Source organism: Mugil cephalus, chromosome 23 (genome assembly GCF_022458985.1).
Source record: "Mugil cephalus isolate CIBA_MC_2020 chromosome 23, CIBA_Mcephalus_1.1, whole genome shotgun sequence".
NCBI lineage: Eukaryota > Metazoa > Chordata > Actinopteri > Mugiliformes > Mugilidae > Mugil > Mugil cephalus.
In genome coordinates this window covers 285,654-293,153 of record NC_061792.1, presented here as the reverse complement: position 1 = coordinate 293,153, position 7,500 = coordinate 285,654, and the positions used below count along the sequence as shown (strand labels likewise).

General features: G+C 40.7%; 3 non-coding genes and 8 pseudogenes across 3 annotated transcripts; all 11 read left to right on the top strand.

The window, feature by feature from the left end:
- Window positions 1-265: 265 nt before the first annotated feature.
- On the top strand, window positions 266-384 carry LOC125003077. The gene has a single exon (XR_007111945.1). It is a non-coding gene; the product is annotated as a 5S ribosomal RNA (ribosomal RNA).
- A 101-nt stretch (window positions 385-485) lies between these two features.
- LOC125002714 lies at window positions 486-595 on the top strand (annotated as a pseudogene).
- Window positions 596-696: 101 nt separating this feature from the next.
- LOC125001683 lies at window positions 697-815 on the top strand. Its single transcript, XR_007111711.1, has one exon. It is a non-coding gene; the product is annotated as a 5S ribosomal RNA (ribosomal RNA).
- A 2,319-nt stretch (window positions 816-3,134) lies between these two features.
- On the top strand, window positions 3,135-3,253 carry LOC125003161. The gene has a single exon (XR_007112028.1). It is a non-coding gene; the product is annotated as a 5S ribosomal RNA (ribosomal RNA).
- Window positions 3,254-3,354: 101 nt separating this feature from the next.
- LOC125002302 lies at window positions 3,355-3,473 on the top strand (annotated as a pseudogene).
- A 101-nt stretch (window positions 3,474-3,574) lies between these two features.
- LOC125002277 lies at window positions 3,575-3,693 on the top strand (annotated as a pseudogene).
- Window positions 3,694-3,794: 101 nt separating this feature from the next.
- Window positions 3,795-3,913, top strand: LOC125002806 (annotated as a pseudogene).
- Window positions 3,914-4,016: 103 nt separating this feature from the next.
- Window positions 4,017-4,135, top strand: LOC125002071 (annotated as a pseudogene).
- A 102-nt stretch (window positions 4,136-4,237) lies between these two features.
- LOC125001809 lies at window positions 4,238-4,355 on the top strand (annotated as a pseudogene).
- Window positions 4,356-4,456: 101 nt separating this feature from the next.
- On the top strand, window positions 4,457-4,575 carry LOC125002832 (annotated as a pseudogene).
- Window positions 4,576-4,676: 101 nt separating this feature from the next.
- On the top strand, window positions 4,677-4,795 carry LOC125001796 (annotated as a pseudogene).
- Window positions 4,796-7,500: the final 2,705 nt, after the last annotated feature.

The following is a 7,500-nucleotide window of genomic DNA, read 5'->3' as shown; positions in this document are numbered from 1 at the left end:
GCATAGGTGATGATGATTGCTAAGGTGCAGTAGACCTTTCACGATAAGCCATTATCAGGCAGTGTTCAGTTTAAACACAAATCACACCCAAACCCTGGTTGGACCGGGTCACCTTGTTTTTCTCTCTGATTCATATCTACCTGTTACATTCTGACTCTACTTCCTGGCAGACTGTATCATTGTAGAAGCTTCAGCTCAAAAACAAAAATACATGCAATGATGATTTTGACCACTTATATATACTGCGTTTGTGAAAGTTAAAGTTGCTTACGGCCATACCACCATGAACACGCCTGATCTCGTTTGATCTCGGAAGCCAAGCAGTGTCGGGCCTGGTTAGTACTTGGATGGGAGACCGCCTGGGAATACCAGGTGCTGTAAGCTTTTCATTTTCATCAGGAGACATGGTAACATTTATATCATCAAAATACATGAAATGATCATTTTGACCACTTATATATGCTGCTTTCGTGATGTTTGACATTGCTTACGGCCATACCAACCTGAACACGCCCGATCTCGGAAGCTAAGCACGGTCGGGCCCTGGTTAGTACTTGGATGGGAAACCACCTGGGAATGCCAGTTGCTGTAAGCTTTTCATTTTCATCTGGAGGCATGGTAACATTTACATCATCAAAATACATGCAATGATGATTTTGACCACTTATATATACTGCGTTTGTGACAGTTAACGTTGCTTACGGCCATACCGCACTGAACACGCCCGATCTCATCTGATCTCGGAAGCGAAGCATGGTCGGGCCTGATTAGTACTTGGATGGGAGACCGCCTGGGAATACCAGGTGCTGTAAGCTTTTCATTCTCGTCAGGAGACATGGTAACATTTACATCATCAAAATACATGCAATGATGTAAGTACTTGAGATCGGGCGTGTTCAGGTTGGTATGGCCGTAAGCAATGTCAAATGTCACTAAAGCAGTATATATAAGTCTTCAAAATCATCATTGCATGTATTTTGATGATGTAATGAAGGCAAAGATTCTATGCCATCATGATCAAAGGAAAACATTTCATGACATCATCATCAAAGGAAAACAATTGAGGACATCATCAAAGGAAGACATCCCATGACGTCATCGCCCTGTTTCATCCATCGTTTCTTTTGTATGTGCGTGAGCATGCACGGGAACTACGTACGGATGTAACGTTACTCCATGTGAGCACATGTAGTCGCATGTGCGTCTGTAGGTGCGCGAAAACAATATACAAAAATTACATCAACATGCTCCCATAACTGTGTGTAAAGGTTTGTTTAAGCCTCATCCACATTGTATAATCAATATGTTTGTGTCACGTGTAGTTTAATTATGTGCGGCTGATTCTTTATCGTATTTCCCTCTGAGGTACATAATGGTCTAGCTGGAACCTATTAACAGCGCTACTTGTGGCTTTACTACACAATGATGTAAGTATTATGTAAATTAGTTCTGTTTTTGCGTTTCTTTCGGGCAATACAGCAAACCCCAACGTCTGAGGTGGTAGCCGACGTGTGCTTTCGAGATTTGTCATTAGAAATATTGACAAGTGTTTTAGTAACATTGCTTGTATTTTGCATCAGTTTGCTGTTATCCACAATTTGAACTGACGCCAAAATAAAATGAAGCCAGTGGAGATAACGTGGTCGTTAGCATACGGTGGAGTGGGGAGCTAACTACGGGGCTAAGTTAACGTGCTAACGGCCAATTTCAATGTGTCAGAATGTGTCTGTATGTATGTTAGTATTTTATTTTTATTTAACCTTTGTTTACCTAGGCAAGCAATTAAGAACAGTTTTTCCGGCTGTAGTTGTGTGTCATTTATATTGCTGTAAGTTTTCTGTTTGTCTTGGAACAGGCTAACCGGTTTGGCACATTGTGATGCTGCAAACTGGTACAGCGTTAAATAGTTGTACAACTACAACTATAGCCGAAGAGTCAACCTTAACATATTTGAGTGTTTATGCTCTAATGCTGGACTTTTTATGAGACATGTATAAAAGAGTGATCTATGAAAATAAAAAAGACCCCAGTTAGTTTTTCATTAGATGTACTGAATGACTTGAATCTTGAATTAGAGATAAGGCAGGACTATTTTACGTTATTCCCCGTGGAGAAATGAAGGTTTTACAGACAATGCAAAATGATAAAACAAACCAAAACCAAAGGAGAGAAACTATATAAAAGTAAATATGTTAAAGGTACAAAAATAATTACATCTACTACTATTTATTACTAATACTGATACAGTTGGTAGAAGAGTGGTAGTGGTGATTTTGGTTGCTCATGCCAAAATCTGACGACATATATTATCATATCAATAGTACCATCGGACGGCAGTGTTATAGATCTCACTATGTGACACTCAAGATTGAAAGGTGTTAATGAAAACTTTGATCAAGGAACCTAAATGAAAACACAACCAGTGTGAGAGAAAAGAAAATGATCACAGAAAACAGAAGAAATTTGGAAAATCTTTCCCACACTCTCTCTTCCTAGCGCACTCCTCACAAAATTTACATAGAATGTGCCATAGAATGTTTTCCTTCATGATGTCATAGAATTCTGTCCTTTCATCAAATCTTTTCCTTTGGCCATGATGGCATAGAATCTTTGCCTTTGATCTTACTGAAAGTTTGTTTTATACAAGCCTCTGTGGATCTGTACATTCTTTAGTGCTTCTCACAGTTACAAATTGACTGCAAGCAAGACAAGGAAAAACACTTGAATAGAGCATGGTTCATTGATTTTCGTCCAAAGTTTTACAAAACATTTCCCGAATAACAAGCATCAATGGCAACCAACAAAACAGCAAAAAGAGCTGAATATCTCAGTAGGGAGCACTCTGGGAAATTGCCTGAAAGTGCAATCTTTCCTCAGAGAGTGCGGCTTTGAATTTGTTACCAAATGCTGCAAAAACCAACGAGAAAGTCGGCGTCAAAGTCAACAAGAGCCGTCCGGCAATTTTCAGACAGGCAAAAGTTGAAATTGATATGCTGAAATTGACATGCTGAAACAGCTGCGACGTCCGCCTAGGTGATGATGATTGGCATGACATGGTAATATTTAAATCATCTAAATACATGCAATGATGATTTTGACCACTTATATATACTGCGTTTGTGACAGGTACCATTGCTTACGACCATACCACCCTGAACACGCCTGATCTCGTCTGATCTCGGAAGCTAAGCAGTGTAGGGTCTGGTTGGTACTTGGATGGGAGACCGCCTGGGAATACCAGGTGCTGTAAGCCTTTAATTTTCATCAGGAGACATGGTAACACTTACATCATCAAAATACATGCAATGATCATTTTGACCACTTATATATACTGCTTTTGTGACTGACAAAATGGCTTAAGGGTATACCACACTGAACACACCCAGTGTCATCTGATCTCGGAAGTTTAGCAGGGTCGGGCCTGGTTAGTACTTGGATGGGAGACCGCCTGGGAATACCAGGTGCTGTAAGCTTTTCATTCTAATCAGGAGACATGGTAACATTTACATCATCAAAATACATGCAAGGATGATTTTGATCACTTATATATACTGCTTTAGTGACATTTGACGTGGCTTTAGGCCATACCAACCTGAACAGACCAGATCTCGTCTGATCTCGGAAGCTAAGCACGGTCAGGCCTGGTTAGTACTTGGATGGGAGACCGCCTGGGAATACTAGGTGCTGTAAGCCTTTCATTTTCATCAGGAGACATGGTAACATTTACATCATCAAAATACATGCAATGATCATTTTGACAACTTATATATACTGATTTAGTGACATTGGACGTTGCTTAAGGCCATACCTACCGGAACACGCCTGATCTCGTCTGATCTCGGAAGCTCAGCACTGTCCGGCCTGGTTAGTACTTGGATGGGAGACCGCCTGGGAATACTAGGTGCTGTTAGCCTTTCATTTTCAACAGGAGACATGGTAACATTTACATCATCAAAATACATGCAATGATGATTTGACCACTTATATATATACTGCTGTTTGTGACAGTTACCATGGCTTACGGCCATACCACCCTGAACATGCCTGATCTCGTCTGATCTCGGAAGCTAAGTAGTGTAGGGCCTGGTTAGTACTTGGATGGGAGACCGCCTGGAGATACTAGGTGCTCTAAGCCTTTCATTTTCATCAGGAGACATGGTAATATTTAAATCATCTAAATACATGCAATGATGATTTTGACCACTTATATATAACCGCGTTTGTTACAGGTACCATTGCTTACGACCAACCACCCTGAACACGCCTGATCTCGTCTGATCTCGGAAGCTAAGCAATGTAGGGCCTGGTTGGTACTTGGATGGGAGACCGCCTGGGAATACCAGGTGCTGTAAGCTTTTCATTCTCATCAGGAGACATGGTAACATTTACATCATCAAAATACATGCAATGATCATTTTGACCACTTATATATACTTCTTTAGTGACATTTGACATTGCTTACGGCCATACCAACCTGAACACGCCTGATGTCGTCTGATCTCGGAAGCTAAGCACGGTCGTTCCTGGTTAGTACTTGGCTTGGAGACCGCCTGGGAATACTAGGTGTTGTAAGCCTTTCATTTTCATCAGGAGACATGGTAACATTTACATCATCAAAATACATGCAATGATCATTTTGAGCACTTATATATACTTTTTTAGTTACATTTGACATTGCTTACGGCCATACTAACCTGAACACGCCCGATCTTGTCTGATTTCGGACGCTAAGCACGGTCGGGCCTGGTTAGTACTTGGATTGGAGACAGCCTGGGAATACCAGGTGCTGTAAGCTTTTCATCTAATCGGGAGACAGGGTAACTTTTACATCATCAAAAAAAATCAAGGATATTTTGATCACTATATATACGCTTTAGTGACATTTGAGGGGTTTAAAGGGCCCATACCAACCTGAACAACCAATCTCGCTGATCTCGGAAGCTAAGCACGGGGGGGCCTGGTTATACTTGGAGGGGAGACCGCCTGGGAATACTGGGGTTTGTAAGCCTTTCATTTTCATCAGGAACAGGAAATTTACATCATAAAAATAAAAATGCAATGATCATTTTGACCACTTATAATACTTTTTAGTGACATTGGAGTTGCTTACGGCCTACCACCCTGAACACCCTGATCTCGTCTGATCTCGGAAGCTAGAGGTCGGGCCGGGGTTAGTACTTGGATGGGAGACCGCCGGGAAACCGGGTGTAAAAGCTTTTCATTCTCATCAGGAGACTGGTAACATTTACGCACAAAAAAAGCAATGACATTTTGACCACTTATATATACGATTTATGAACTGGCGTTGCTTTCGGCCATACCTACCGAACACGCCGATCTCGTCTGATCTGGGAAACAAGCACGGTCGGGCCGGGTTAGTACTTGGATGGGAGACCGCCTGGGAATACAGGTGCTGTTATTTTTCTTTTCAACAGGAGATATGGTAACTTTTACATCATCAAAATACATGCAATGATGTTTTTGACCACTTAAATATTGGTTTTGTGACAGTTTTACCTTTGCTTACGGCCATACCACCCTGAACACGCCATCTCGTCTGATCTCGAAGCTAAGCGGTAGGGCTGTTAGTACTTGGAGGGAGACCCCCTGGGAATACCGGGTGCTGTAAGCTTTTCTTTCTCACAGGAGACAGGTAACTTTTACATCATCAAAATATATCAATAAATTTTTTGACCACTAATATATTGCGTTTGTGACAGTTACCATTGTACGGCCACACCACCCTGAAAACCCTGATCTCATTTGACTCCGAATTTAAGCATGTCGGGCCGGGTTTATTACTTGATGGGAACCGCCTTAAATACTAATCGTAAGCCTTTCTTTTTCATCGGGAGACAGGGTAACTTTTACTCACAAAATCATGCAATCATGATTTTGACCATTTATATATACTGCTTTAGTGATGTTTACATTGCTTAGGGCCATACCAACCTAACACGCCCAGGTCCTGTAACCCCTTTCTTTTTCACAGGGGACACAGGAACTTTTCCATCATCTAATACATCAAAAATGATTTTGCCCCACTTATATGTCCGCTTTTGACTGACACCATACCACCTCGTAAGACGCCCGGTTTCTTGTCTCGCTTGCTTTCAGTTTGAAATCTAACAGAATCTACGGACCCACCAAGGTTTGTATAAAACAAACTTTCAAAAGCAAAGGCAAAAATTCTATGCCCTCATACAAAGGAAAATATTTCATGAAACATCATCAAGGAAAACAATTTAGGACATCACAAAGGGAAAACATCCCATACGTCATCGCCCTGTTTCATCCCGTTTCTTTTTTTATGGCTGAGCTGCACGGAACTACGTATGGGTGTCTTTTCCCCGTCGCGCATGTAGCGCCGGTTCTGTACGTCGCGAAAACAACACCAAAAATTAGACCAACAGCCCCAAAAACTGTGTGTAAAAAGGGTTTTTTAAGCCTCATCCACATTGTAAAATCAAATGTTGTGTCACTGAGTTAATCAGTGCGGCTGATTCTTTATCGTATTTCCTTCTAGTACATAAGGGCTCTGGAACCTTTAACGCGCTATTTGGCTTTACTACACAATGATGTAAGTATTAAAGTAAATGATTTATTTTTTGCGTTTCTTTCGGGCAATACAGCAAACCCCAACGTCTGAGGTGGTAGCCGACGTGTGCTGTCGAGATTTGTCATTAGAAATATTGAGAAGTGGTTTCCTAACATTGCTTGTATTTTGCATCAATTTGCTGTTGTCCACAATTTGAACTGACGCCGAAATAAAACGAGGCCAGTGGAGATAACGTGGTCGTTAGCATACGGTGGAGTGGGGAGCTAACTACGGGGCTAAGTTAACGTGCTAACGGCCAATTTCAATGTGTCAGAATGTGTCTGTATGTATGTTAGTATTTTATTTTTATTTAACCTTTGTTTACCTAGGCAAGCAATTAAGAACAGTTTTACCGGCTGTAGTTGTGTTGTCATTTTTATTGCTGTAAGTTTTCTGTTTGTCTTGGAACAGGCTAACTGGTTTAGCACGTTGTGATGCTGCCAACTGGTACAGCGTTAAATAGTTGTACAACTACAACTATAGCCGAAGAGTCAACCTTAACATATTTGAGTGTTTATGCTCTAATGCTGGACTTTTTATGAGACATGTATAAAAGAGTGATCTATGAAAATAAAAAAGACCCCAGTTAGTTGTCATTAGATGTACTGAATCACTTGAATCTTGAATTAGAGATAAGGCAGGACTATTTTACGTTATTCCCCGTGGAGAAATGAAGGTTTTACAGACAATGCAAAATGATAAAACAAACCAAAACCAAAGGAGAGAAACTATATAAAAGTAAATATGTTAAAGGTACAAAAATAATTACATCTACTACTATTTATTACTAATACTGATACAGTTGGTAGAAGAGTGGTAGTGGTGATTTTGGTTGCTCATGCCAAAATCTGACGACATATATTATCATATCAATAGTACCATCGGACGGCAGTGTTATAGAT